The 14,520-nt window shown below is 41.6% G+C and overlaps 1 long non-coding RNA gene across 1 annotated transcript; it reads left to right on the top strand.

Moving 5' to 3' along the window:
- The first annotated feature begins 1,716 nt into the window (after positions 1 to 1,716).
- Positions 1,717 to 3,751, top strand: LOC128616874 (uncharacterized). The gene is made up of 2 exons (XR_008387496.1): positions 1,717 to 2,669; positions 3,447 to 3,751. It is a non-coding gene; the product is annotated as an uncharacterized LOC128616874 (long non-coding RNA).
- Positions 3,752 to 14,520: the final 10,769 nt, after the last annotated feature.

Below are 14,520 nucleotides of genomic sequence, written 5' to 3'. Positions count from 1 at the left end.
TGGTACCAAGATATCTGAACCTCAAAAGGACTCTCACACGATTTAAAACTCGATCTTTCTCCCATAGAATTAATATCTTCACCCAAGATAACACATCATGCTGAGTGGAGATGAGAAACTCACATTCTTCCTCTCTCCTCACACCCTTCTCTCTCTGTGTCAAGATCACCTTAAACACACCCAAGGTCTATATGCATTATATAACATTTTGAATAACATGTCGACTATACATGTTTACTATCATTCAGAAGGTCTCAGTGCGTCTGGAAAATATGGTCTCATTCCCTCAGCAACAGTTTGAATCACTATCAAGATCTTTTGAAAAATATTGCTTGTCATTAAAGACATACCTTCCCCAGGTCTCTCACACTAATTACCATCTGTATGTAAATAAGGTACATCCTTCCACAGACATCAAAGCAATCCCAAATGCCAACAGGCCCAAATTCCAATTCTAATCACAAACAACACAATTTGGTGGATCTACAGAGTATCTGGGAATTTAGGGGAGATCTGGCCAAAGATCCAGGGAATCTGTAGACAGATCTCCTGCACGATTGCCGTGTGTAGTTTTCTCTACCAGGTATACAAGTTTTATTTTTTTATGTTGCATTATTATGTTTTGAATTTGACTGGAAATGAGTAATGCTGTATGTAATTCTTTCTTCTTAGTAGTAGTATTGGATTTGGATGTGTTCATACCTGGTTAAATAAATTATTAGACTTGATTATATTCTGACTTATTCTGAAATTAAAGTCCTTGTTACTAAATCTGCGACCAGTTTAGTACAGGCTAAAATCCAGGTTTAGGTGGAGCATTGGGGCACGCCAACTGAGATTTTAGAGTCCAGACTAACAACCTGGCTTTAGTTAAGTGTATTAGACTGTACAGGCTCGATATGGAAAACAACAAAGTTGATCGACCAAGTCTAATTAGGGTTAAGTCTAAATATAGAGCTCATTTTAACTCAGATATTATTGGTCCATCTCTGTAAATTTTAGTGGTTAAAAGCAAGTTGTACCTAACTGATTGAGCAGTTCAACCACCACACTGACTTTTCTAAAGTCCATGCAAAACCAGACTGCACTGTCCACTTTGTGAACCAAAACTACCAGACCTGACCAGTCACTGTGGGACTGGTATCGAGCATGGCCTTAATCTCATCCTGAACCAACTCGACCCACCGTTTTTAAATTCACCTCCAGTCCTAGCTCCTTCCTTTCTGGAACAACCATTGCAAAAGCCACAGGCACCACCTCCCTCTATGGTTTGAGGAGGTTAAGGTGGTAAACCTGCTGCGCCCACCACTATCCATTCGCCTTACCTCATAGTCGACATCCCCAACCCGCCATGTGACCTTAAAAGGTCCTTGCCACTTGGCAAGTAATTTAGAGCTCAATGTGGGTAGAAAAATTAGCAGCATGTTATGTCCCAGTGCAAACTCCCGTAGCCAAGTAACCTTGTTATATGGGCTTGAATTGTTATATGTGCCTGACACAAATTCTCCTGGGTTATGTAACTGTATATTTAATTATATAGCGCTTTTATCGAAAGCACTTTAGACTGTGTCTCATTCACCCATTCACACACACACTCACACACCAATGGTAGCAGAGCTGCCATGCAAGATAAAAGTGCCGAAGGACACTTTGACATGTGGAGTCATGTGGGTCAGGAATCGAACCGCCAACCCTACGATTGGTGGACAACCCGCTCTACCACCTGAACCACAGCCACCCATTATTTAATGTTATGTTAGGTTATGTGAATGAAAGTGCAACGTTTTACTCTCAGGTCAAGAATGAATTGAATTTCATTCTTACTGTTAGAAGGCCCCTCCTCCCAATTTTCCCGAATGAGGTCTAGGACGCTTCTTCTGCCCGTACAATAATTCCAATGAAGAAAACCCCCATGGAGGCTTGCAAGACTTCTCACACTGCAAATAACAGTCACTCTAGCCACTGTCAAACAGGCCTCTGTTTTCAAATAGTTTGTGGGGAGTTTCTTGCCTGTGTCAGTCTAAACTATACTGTTTCTTTCTCTTTTTTTCGTCAATAATTATGATAAGAATCATTTTCATTTGTTGTAGTTTCACTTTCTCTTCTACCATATTTTGTTTTTTTTTTTGTCTATAGACAGCAAGCAGAGACCACCCACATCAAATCCATCTAAATAATATAATATAATAAATAATAATATCAACTAATCTTCAACTAAGATTCATTAAACACTCAACATGGCAAACATTCAGCTTGTTCTGTGTGCCGAGTACAGGATGTTTACTCATTCTTCCTCCGGCGTTATTAATAGCTTTATTTATGTGTGGCAGTGATTTACGTAACTATGCTATTGGCACTGTCCGGGGTGTGGCTTCGGCAGACCAATGAGGTGGGAACCACACTGTTATTTAAGGACCCTTATTTTGAGAGGCGCGTATGTGTCTTGGTGATTCAGGGTTCCTCGCTCCCTGGTGCTTCAGTTTCAGTGTCCGTTGAGGTATGTTGAGGCTTTGCTCATGGTGTAATGAGGTGAACATCTCAATGATAATATGTTTATTTATAGTTTTAGAGCAGAGCTACTGGCGTTATCCAGTGTCTGAATGATGGCTGGTATACTGAGCCGGTGAGTAATCATACAACTTCACATCTGGTGTTTGTTCAACCCTGTGGTAAGTACTCCTCTCCCTTTTTCACATTGGGACTTGGTAGATTTAGACACTCTGGGCTCTGTGTTAAGGTAAGAGTGGGGAGTTGAGCATCTAAATCTTCTCCATGACAAATCTCTAGCTGAAGACACTACATGTGACACCTCTGCTGTTTTTCTCGGTTTTGCTTATGGGCATTTTTCGGGGCTGGTTCACTTACAGGCATTGTTTTTGCTGTGATGCTGAGTGGCACCCTGGGCTGTCTGTTTACGTGCCTCGCCTCCACTGTGTTGTATATCAACTTTACTTTGTTGCTTGTGTAAGTTTTCGTCTTTCCTTGTTTGCTGTCTTTTTCTTTTGTTCTGTTATTTTTCGTTGTTGGTGTCAGTTTGTTGCTGTTTTTGTTGATTTTGGTTTTGGATGTATTTTGGCTTATGTTTTGCGACCACATGGAGTGTGAGACACTAATTTGTTAAATTAGTGTTTCCCAATCTCAAACCTGTTCATTTTCCTACACATCACCTTACTGTTGATGGGGTCTATGTTGTTGCTATGTCCTATTGTCTCCATATTATAGTGGCCATACTTTTCATTTATTAACAATAATTCTGGTTCTACTCAGGTGCTGTTTTAACTGCCTCTATTGCATCTGGTGGTGTCACTGGGCCTGAGCGTTATAGACACCATGCCATGGTGTCTGTAATATTTGTTTTTCTTTCTTTCATTATTGTTTAGTAGTTTTTTGTGTGTGTGTGTGTGTGTGTGTAATTCTGGATTAATTGGTGTTTTCATTCTCTCCAGGAGCCATTGAGTCTTGGTGTGGGACAGGGGAGGCTAGCTGCCTTCATTCAGTGGTGTGCTCAGTGCACCAACACAACAAATTCCTTATGGTGTAGGTAGTGTTTGATAATTTGATGTGAATTAAGGTGGGTGTGGATGACCGCCCAAGCTGCAGTAGGCCTGCCTTGTTCCTGTCAAGCCTGGGCCTGGAGAAGTGCTAGTTTTAAAATTCTTATTGTGCTTCATGGGAGGGAGAACTTATCGTATATATATATAAGTTTTAATGATGCTGACGTTATAATAAAAAGTAACTTTTTATATTGATACTCATGTCTCACTCTCATGTTCTTTGCCTTCAATTTGGAAAACTTGTGTGCCTTTATTTGGGAGTATTTCCCTGGTTCTCCCCCAGGGTTGCGTAGTCAGATTTACTAAACTGTGATTAACGTTTCCTTCCCTTTGGGAATGCTACAGTAGGATTAACAGTGGGAAGGTCTTTGTTGGGTCACAAAAGATTGCTGTGAATATTCAAAAATAAACCTACAGATTATGACCGGTTATATAGCCAGCTCCTGGAAATTCTTTTTGCCCTTGCGACTCTTTAAACTATAGTTGACCCAAAGGGAATTCGTTCCAATTTTGCACATCATTTGTCTAACAGTTTCCAGGAGTTTTACCTCCCCGGGGAGACAGATAATCGATCTGTAAAGAGAAACAATACAGAAAGTTAATTACTTATCTAATAGGATAAGGCTTGTATTACCTAATGACTTTCTGTTCCCTCAGTGTTCCTTTCATTAGGTTTGACAACACCTTGTCCTAACAGCAAATGTAATGAGCTTGTTAACAAAAAAAACCAGAACACTCCCATTATAATCGATGAGGTTGTCCGAACAATTTGCAAGCATAGCAAGCAAGACATCTTTCTCCAAAACGTCAACGGATGCTCTGTGTCCATTTTCGATGTCGTGGTGCCTGCTCCCTACACCAATTGTGCCATCGCCACGGTTATATAAATCACGGTTTGTTTTGACTTGACCGCAGCAGAATTCTGTGCTGCCAGGACACATGGAAAAGATCTTTTGGTCACTGGAATGAAAAGTTAAGTTACTCTTAAAAGTAAAAGTTCCTCTTCATTGACTCAGGGCTGATGTCTTTCATGTGAATTTGCTCAGAACTTTTTGAGATCTTAGTGACTCACAGACAAGACATACCCATTACACCACGCCCCTTTTTGGCAGACTGGTGTGTGAAGTTAATCAGGCCTTTGTGGTGCATGACCGATTGTCCTGCAACCTTTTGTGTAAATCTGTAACCCATTGCTTGGTGCAGATGAAAGTAGGAAACATCAGTAACACTAGAGTTTTCACTTTACACAAGACTGCTGATCACTTCTTTAAACAACAAGTGCCAAAAATATCACTCACATCACTTCACATACTTTCTTTCTGTGAGCTGTTCCTTTAGCTTTTCAGAAGCTTCAAGTTGTACTGGAATCCTTAGTGGCCTGGAGAGCTCTTTAATCTCAGGGTCATCAGACCTCTTGTCTTTGGTTAAAATGGACTCCAGACATTGTTCGATCTTGTCCAGTCTCATAAAGATAGCCCTAGCATATACAGTACATTTGCGCAATTGCCCTATGACTCTTTTTGACCACAAGAACTTACAAAGAGGTGCAGGTTGAATTTGGTAATCCTTTTTTGGTCTTTCTGTCTCAGGGATTTTGACCCCCTAACTTTCTTGCATGCTGTGGAAGGTTGTTGGTTGGATTTCATGCTGCAGCCATCAGGAAACAGCTTGAAATCCAACAGCTGAGCCAAGTGTTTATCTTCCCCTCAAGAGTTAAACGTTATTAAAAACAAGATTAACATAACATTCCATTTTGCAGCCAGTGTTTTCACATGCACAACATCTCATGAAAAATGAAGTAGGTAGTGTAATTGTAGCATTTATTATGATGCACTTTGTAGGAAGGTTATTATAACATTATTTATATGTTATTTAACTATTATAAAAAATAGTTAAAAATATTTTTGTTAACTGAAATAAAAATTAAAAATGCGAGTTTCTAAATAAACAAAAGCTAAACTGCAACTATAACGTCCATCTGCAATACAAATGAAAACTAAATAAATAGAATTTCAGAGAATAAAACTTGTGTTTTCGTATATTAAATGGTGGGAGGTCTGACTTAAGAACAGAGGTTTAACAAAGTGGATCCATCAGTGTTGTCAAATCATAAATAACCAGTAGATGGCAGGATAACATGTATTAGAACTCCTTGGCACAGCAGTGATTTAGAAGCAGTGGACCGCGAATGGCAAAATGAATACAGTAGGTAGGGAAATTTGGAGAGCCCAATGACAGATTTTTTTTTTGTATGATCTTACCATGATTTTAAAAACTAAAATGATACTAAAACTAAATACAAATTAAAAGTAATGATTTTTGAAAGATGAAAACAAAATCTAAACTATTTATGCACCATTAAAACTAACTGAAACAAAACTGAAATTGAAAACCAAAATACAAAATAAAAACTAGCAATATTTTTAAAACTAAAAACCCTGCTTCATACCCTTCACTGTTCATTATTCATACAGTGGTAATGGAAACAACAATCAATCCCAGAACTTCACAGGCTCTGAAAACTCCCAGGTTACTGAAAGGTCCACGGTACCATAGGTCACTGAAAATGGCAACTAGTTGGTGTAATACTTTGGAACTACTTGCACACTTGCATGCACATTTGCATACATTGGCCACTGCTCTGTAACACAGTCCTGGTTGGGGTTCCTTCCAAACCTGTGGTTCCTGTGTGCAAAGCTTCCGAATAAATAAATAAATAATAAAGAGAATTGTAATCAGTGTTATAAGGGTTCTGAACTACAAAGCATATTAGATGGCATCCTCTAGAACAGTGGATCACAAACCTTTTCATGCTAGGACCCACATGTAGAGGTACGATTTGTCTCAAATATTTTGTGTAGTTAGTTGTCAAAAAAGTAGTTAAGCTTTCAATGCACTCACTGTATATCAGTCATTGTGGTGAATTCTATATTTGCTCCATATTTAGTAAAACTTTGTCTTACATTCAATATGAGTGCCCTCTGAAGGCAAAGTACACACCATCAGGTCCTTCACAGGCTACAAAACCATAATCAATATATGATTCATCATAGTTTCTGTGTGATTTTACACTAAATTTGTGTAAAAGTTCCACCATGTAAAGCAGGTCAGGGGTAAACATGCTACTAATGTGTTGAAATGGAGACTTACTTAGGCTATTCTGTGGTCTTTGGCTGATAATAAATCCACTGATGGGGTGACTAAAAAACACAAGGTCAAAGCAAGTTAGAAAGTCAGAGCAGTTCACTGAAAAAGCACATTTTGACAGTTTCAATTGTATATTACATAAGAAATGCTCTACAGAGGCTGGCTGAAAACCAGCTGAAAAAGTCATGGGGAAAACCCTAGACCGGCCTTTGACTCTCATTTTCATAAGTATTTACCTCTGTTGCACAGACAGGTGTACTTCACGCTGCCATTAAATCAACAAACACATTAACAACTAGAAAATGCATTCAGTAGATGGGTCTCTCACACGGTGAGCTACTGGCAGCACATCTTAGGCTCATAACACAAGATGTCAGAATACCAGTCCTTTTCATGTAGGCTACTGAAGACACAGTTACGCCTGACCAGTGCCATTTACCATTAACTTACAGGAAGGCACTGTTGGCATCTGTGGTACTGAGAGGGTCTGATTCTTTGTGACAGATGTGGGGTTTTTTTCTTCACTCTCTTGACTGAAGGCTCGTCTGTATCTGTATCTAATGGAGAAATATTCATACAAATCTGTCAGGTAAACATGTACAATAGTATTAGATATTTTCTTGAAAAATGCAACAACAAAAAAACAAAGACAAAAACAAACAGCCATTAAGCAATGTTTTACCTGACTGGAGGTACCGAACAGGAGTAATAATCTTCCTGCCAGCTTGCACTTCCTGGTCACTCTTTATATTTTATGTTATTGTTGCTTGGTTAACCTTCTCTATCACCCCCTAATAATCCCCATCTCTGAACTGGCTTCATCACTCTCTCCTCTCCACTAATAGCTGGTGTGTGTTGGGAGTTCTGGAGTACTATGGCTACCGTCACATCATCCAGGTGGAGGATACACACTAGTGGGGGTTGATGAGATTTCACTCATACTATGTAAAGCGCTTTGAGTTTCTAGAAAGAAAAGCGCTATATAAATGTAATTAATTAATTAAATGGTCTCTGGCATTGTTGTCGTTGTCTACAAAATATGGGTAGAGAAATAGTATATTAAATAATTCAATGATAAAAAGACAAGTATTTGGAAAAATCTATTAGAAATATACTCATGAATTTATTAGAAAATGCTTTACTCATGTTGTTGAGCTGAAATATCTTAATTTGGGGGGATTTTACAATCAAATAATGATGTGTGATTCATTCAATTAAGTAATTAGCATATATAATTAATTCAGTTAAAGGTTTTATCATTCTACTATATTAGTTTTGACACTACAACCAAACCAACATTAACAGGTTTCATCTTCTAGGCAAAATATTTCATGTCAATCCACTGGACTAAAGTGCTGACCTACCAAACCAACTGACCGCCACAGTGAGACCCATTCCTAGACCAAAAAGAGTAGTAATGTCATATAGGTTTAGTCTACAGAATACTGCAAAGATTAGTAAAGTACCCTGTACAGTAATTGAACAATTTTGTTGTCATTTATGTTATAAAGCAAGTAGCACACCTAGCTATTTCATGGATTTTGAGGGAAGTGAACAAAGTGTGTTCTCCTCAAAATCATTGCTACAGTTTCGGTGGAAGTATGAGGGCATTTTAGAAGGTGTTCATTGGAGTAATATTAAAGATGTAACAGTATGGAACAATACAATACCTGTGTATGTTAAAACAGAGACTGTACATTTGGCCCAACGTGTTTTGTCGGGTATCTCTCCCTTTTGACTTTGGCAGTGACATTCTTCTGTGGCCAGTAGCAAAATATAAAAACAATATACATCTTTATACAATAAACAATAGATCAGAGGTGTTACCTGAGTCCCAAGACAGTTTTAAGCCTTGAGACACAAGCATCAACTCAAATATAATGCCAAAATGTCAAATGGCAAGTTAAATCCCAGTTTCAGGCGAGCAGCAGGCACGACGGGATTTATTCTTCAGTATAATGTTGCTGTGAAAGAGGCTAACTGACCACATATCAGTATAAACTGCATAATTATTGGTAAAATGTTTACATTCTGGGCAAAGTGTCATGTGTGCAGCACTTCATTCACTATGAAAGCAGGGTGGAGCTATGAGGTTTTGCAGACAGTTTAAGGATCCGTTACAAGATTTAGTCACAAGCTCTTTGTCACATATCGTGACGTAATGGAGATAGGACGGATGCAAATGCAGTTTGAACAGGTTTTATTTAAGAGAGGCACAGACAGGTAAATCCAAAACGTGATCCAAAAAACGTAATCCACAAACATGCAAGAGGTCAGGTGATCGGCAAACAGGCATACACGGGGCTAGGCAGGAATCAAGGTCGCGGTCACGGGATACAGGGTCGAGATACAAAACGTGAAACATAAACAATGGCGAGATACTGGGAGCGGAAAAACCAGCGTGAACTAAACTGAATATCTTAACTATCTCTCATCTAAACTACTCTAATATTTCGCGCTGTGTGCTGGGAGGCGCGCGGTATATATACAAACATAATCAGAGTCGTAATAGCTGACGGCTGAGGCCAATTCAGACAAGTGAAGCAATAGCTAATGACAGAACAGGAAGGAGACATAACAAAACATAACAAATGCACGTGTCCAAATGTCACGAATGTCAACAACGAAAAGCAGGTGCTCGCGCACCTTGCACAGCAGCGTGCATTCACATGCGCTGCAGCACGCTGCTTAAAGGGGAAGTCGTGACAGAACCCCCCCCCCCCCCCAAGGGCACTCCTCCTGGAGTGCCATGAAACATCCATCTCCATTGGCCACCCCAGCCCCCTGGGCAGAATGTCCCAAGCAGAGCCAGGAGACCGCACGGCGTTCTTGGCGAAACAAAAAAGCAGAGCGACGTCCTCGGCGGAGCAGGGAAGCAGAACGACGTTCACAGCAGAGCAGGAAAGCAGAGGGACGTCCTCGGCGTTGCAGGAAAGCAGAGCGTCATCCTTGGCGTTGCAGGAAAGCAGAGCGTCGTCCTCGGCTGAACAGGAAAGCAGAGCGTCGTCCTCGGCTGAACAGGAAAAAGGAGCGATGTCCTCGGCGTTGCAGGAATGTGGAGCGTCGTCCTCGGCGGAACAGGAAAGCGGAGCGACGTCCTCGGCTGGACAGGAAGGCGGAGCGACGTCCTCGGCTGGACAGGAAGGCGGAGCGACGTCCTCGGCTGGACAGGAAGGCAGAGCGACGTCCTCGGCTGGACAGGAAGGCAGAGCGACGTCCTCGGCTGGACAGGAAGGCAGAGCGACGTCCTCGGCTGGACAGGAAGGCAGAGCGATGTTCTCGGTGGAGCAGGGAAACAGAGTGACGTACGCAGCAGTGCAGGGAAACAGAGCGACGTACGCAGCAGTGCAGGAAAACAGAGGGTCGTCTGAAGTGGAACAGGAAAGCGGAGTGACGTCCTTGGCTGAGCAGGAAAGCAGGGTGATGTCCTCGGCTGAGCAGGAAAGCAGAGCGACGTACTCAGTGGAGCCTGCAGGCTGAACTTGGTTGTGCATGTCAGCAGACGTGGATGTGAGCAGAGCTTGGTTGTCTGTTACAGCAAACTTCGGCGTGTGCAGAACTTGGTTGTCCCCATTAGCTGACTTGGGCATGAACATAACTTGGTTGGTTAGGTCATCAGACGTAGACATGAGCAGAGCTTGGTTGTTTGTTTCAGCAAACTCGGGCGTGAGCAGAACCTGGCTGTCCGTGTCGGCAGACTCGGGCGTGAGCAGAACCTGGCTGTCCGTGTCGGCAGACTCGGGCGTGAGCAGAACCTGGCTGTCCGTGTCGGCAGACTCGGGCGTGAGCAGAACCTGGCTGTCCGTGTCGGCAGACTCGGGCGTGAGCAGAACCTGGCTGTCCGTGTCGGCAGACTCGGGCGTGAGCAGAACCTGGCTGTCCGTGTCGGCAGACTCGGGCGTGAGCAGAACCTGGCTGTCCGTGTCGGCAGACTCGGGCGTGAGCAGAACCTGGCTGTCCGTGTCGGCAGACTCGGGCGTGAGCAGAACCTGGCTGTCCGTGTCGGCAGACTCGGGCGTGAGCAGAACCTGGCTGTCCGTGTCGGCAGACTCGAGCGTGAGCAGAACTTGGCTGTCCGTGTCGACAGACACTTGGTTGTGCATGTCAGCAGACTTGGACGTGGGCTGAGCTTTGTTGTCCGGTTCAGCAGACTCTTGGTTGGTCAAGTCAGCAGACTTGGATGTGAGCAGAACTTGGTCGGCCACGTCAGTGGACTCGGGCTTGAGCAGAACTTGGTCGGCCGTGTCAGCTGACTCGGGCTTGAGCGGAACTTGGGCGGCCATGTCAGCTGACTCGGGCGTGAGCAGAACTTGGTCGGCCGTGTCAGTAGACTCGGGCGTAAGCAGGACTTGGTCGGCCGTGTCAGTAGACTCGGGCGTGAGCAGGACTTGGTCGGCCGTGTCGGCAGACTCGGGCGTGAGCAGGACTTGGTCGGCCGTATCAGTAGACTTGGGCGTGAGCAGAACTTGGTCGGCCGTGTCAGTAGACTTGGGCATGAGCAGAGCTTGGTTGTCCAGGTTAACAGACACTTGGGACAGTAACTGGGCTTCACAGAGGATCTGCGAAGCTGAGAGGTCCTCCTGAAACTCAGGCTGGAGCTCTGGTGCTGGAGCCTCCCTGTTGACCTCTAGCTGGAGCTCGGCAGGTGAGCCCCCCTCGTGGGTCTCAGGTTCGAGCTCTGAGGTCACCAGGCTTATCTCCGGCTGGGGCTCTGATGCTGGGGCCTCCCTGTTGACCTCTAGCTGGAGCTCGGCAGGTGAGCCCACCTCGTGGGTCTCAGGTTCGAGCTCTGAGGTCTCCAGGTTAACCTCCAGCTGGGGCTCTGCATGAGTTTGCCTGTAGTAGTGGGTAAACGGCAGGGCAGGTTTGCTTGCCAGACTTATCCCCCCCAAAAGTTGTTCTAGCTCGACCCTCGCCTCCGGACTCCCGAACCGCATCATGAACTCCCCCACAAACTGTTCTACACTGTCCAGGTTCCTACAGTGCTTATCTAGTAGGAGCTACACCCACTGACGGGCCAGTCCAAAGAACTGGGTCCACATGAATCTGAGCCATTGCTTCTCCTCTGGCTTCGGGTCAAACAGGCTGGAGAAATAGAACTGACAGTCTACTAGAAAATATTCCGGGGAGACAGTCAGACAGTCTGACCAATAGCAATGATTAATGAAACAAAATAAAAGTGATGAAATAGGGAGACAAAGTTTCCACCTGACAGCGATAATATACTGCTCTGTAAAAATATACAGCTTCATCTGGAGGAAACTTAAATCCTAGCAAACATTAAGCTGAATTCATGTGAATGCTAATGAAGAATAAATGATCGTCAGTTAGCATCACTTTCTTGAAGACATTATATAGTGCATACATACAAGCCCAATTCCAAAAAAGTTGGGACGCCGTGTAAAATGTAAATAAAAACGGAATGCGATGGTTTGCAAATCTCATAAACCAGTATGTTATTCACAATAGAACATAGAAAACATATCAAATGTTTAAAGTGAGGAAATGTACCATTTAAAGGAAAAATAAAGGTCATTTTGAATTTGATGGCCGCAACACGTCCATCACGTATATTATATTATATTTAAATATATATATTATATATATATATATATATATATATATATATATATATATATATATATATATATAAATATAATATATATAAATAAATATATATTATATTATATATAAATATATATATATATATATATATATATATATATATATATATAAATATAATATATATATATATAAATAAATATATATTATATTATATATAAATATATATATATATATATATATATATATATATATATATATATATATATATTATATATAAATATATATATATTATATTATATTTAAATATATATTATATTATATTTAAATAAAATATAAAGTATTGTATTGTTTGTAGAATTTTGAGGAAAATAATGAGTTTAATCCATTTTGGAATAAGGCTGTAACATAACAAAATAGGGAAAAAGTGAAGCACTGTGAATACTTTCCGGTTGCACTGTATACACACACACACACACACACACACACACACACATACATACATACATACAGTATCTCACAAAAGTGAGTACACCCCTCAAATTTTTGTAAATATTTGATTATTGTCACGAACCTCGCATCGGCACGGAAGCAGGAGCGGGCGGCAGGTGTAGAGCGTGGTTTCGGGAAGTTCAAGAAACGTAGTCGTAAGACAGGCAATGGTCAAGCGAACGGACGAACAACACAAACGGGGTCAGGCAGACAGCGTAGTCGAAACCGGAAACAAGGGTCGAGGATAACGAGAAGACTAACTAACTAGATCAGCTTGGTAACGCAGAGAAATGAATTGACGTATACGTCGCATTGATTCTAGGCGAATGACATCCCTAAGTACTAGCGGTGAGAGTGTGTGTGTGTGTGTGATTGGTGCCAGGTGTGTCTGATCAGAACTCCGGAGAAGGTGAGCGCATGCCTGCATGAGAAGTGAGTGTTGCATCTTGGGAAATTGAGTTCTGATCTGACTGAGCTGTGAGAATGATATCTTTTCATGTGACAACACTGAAGAAATGACACTTTGCTACAATGTACAGTAGTGAGTGTACAGCTTGTGTAACAGTGTAAATTTGCTGTCCCCTCAAAATAACTCAACACACAGCCATTAATGTCTAAACCGCTGGCAACAAAAGTGAGTACTTCCATCCAGATGACATCTTTTTCAGGGAAACCCTTGCATATTTTACAGGGAAGGCCTTGTGTCACGTAATTCACGTAAAGGAGGATAGGGTAGATGTAATTGCAGATAAGAGCTTTATTATATGAGAGACAGGCAGACAAATCCAAATCATGAAACATAGACGTGGTCATAAACAGGCAATGGGTCAGGCGATCGACATACAGGCATAAACAAGGCAAAACAATTGGGAATGAGGGCGAGAACAAGATCAAAACAATAACACATCAATCGAGAAACAAACGCTTGGTATACGGAAAACTCACGCAATACTTCGCAAAGACGTAGTGTTCAAACAGTCTCTTTTATATGTGGTGTGATTGTGTGTGAGATTGGATGCTGGTGTGCGTGATTAGAATGAATGTGAGTGTTCTGGGAATTGCGGTCCATGGTGGCCATGTTTGTAGGCCGCAGTCCACGATGGAAAATGTAGTAGGTTTGCTGTGATATGACTCCTTGCATCTATTAAAACAGAATGGCTTTGTAGTAGAAGAGTCCAGACCTTTCACCAGTTGAAAACATTTGGTGCATCACGAAACGAAAAGACACAGAACTGTTGAGCAGCTAGAATTATTTATCAGACACAAATGGGACAACCTTCCTCTCCCCAAACTCCAGCAACTGGTCTCCTCACTTCCCAGACGTATACAGACTGTTGTTAATGCAGGATGCTACACAGTGGTAAACATGACCCTGTCCCAACTTTTTTGAGCAGCCATCAAATTCGAAATAACCTTATTTTTCCCTTAAAAATATTTCCTCAGTTTAAACATTTGATATGTTTTCCGTGTTCTATTTTGAATAAAATGTGGGTTTATGAAATTTGCAAATCATTGCATTCTGTTTTTATTTACATTTTACACAGTGTCCAACCTTTTTGGAATTGGGGTTGTACACAAAAACAGAAGAAATACCTTTTCACAGCACCAAATATACATATATATATATATATATATATATATATATATATATATATATATATATATATATGTGTGTGTGTGTGTGTGTGTGTGTGTGTGTGTGTGTGTGTATAAAAAGCGCTCTGAAAAGAAACAATGGACTTTGTCACCATCTACAGGAATTTCA

Source organism: Ictalurus furcatus, chromosome 13 (assembly GCF_023375685.1).
Source record: "Ictalurus furcatus strain D&B chromosome 13, Billie_1.0, whole genome shotgun sequence".
Lineage (NCBI taxonomy): Eukaryota > Metazoa > Chordata > Actinopteri > Siluriformes > Ictaluridae > Ictalurus > Ictalurus furcatus.
Note: the sequence above shows the minus strand (reverse complement) of the source record. Positions and strands in the feature narration are given on the sequence as shown.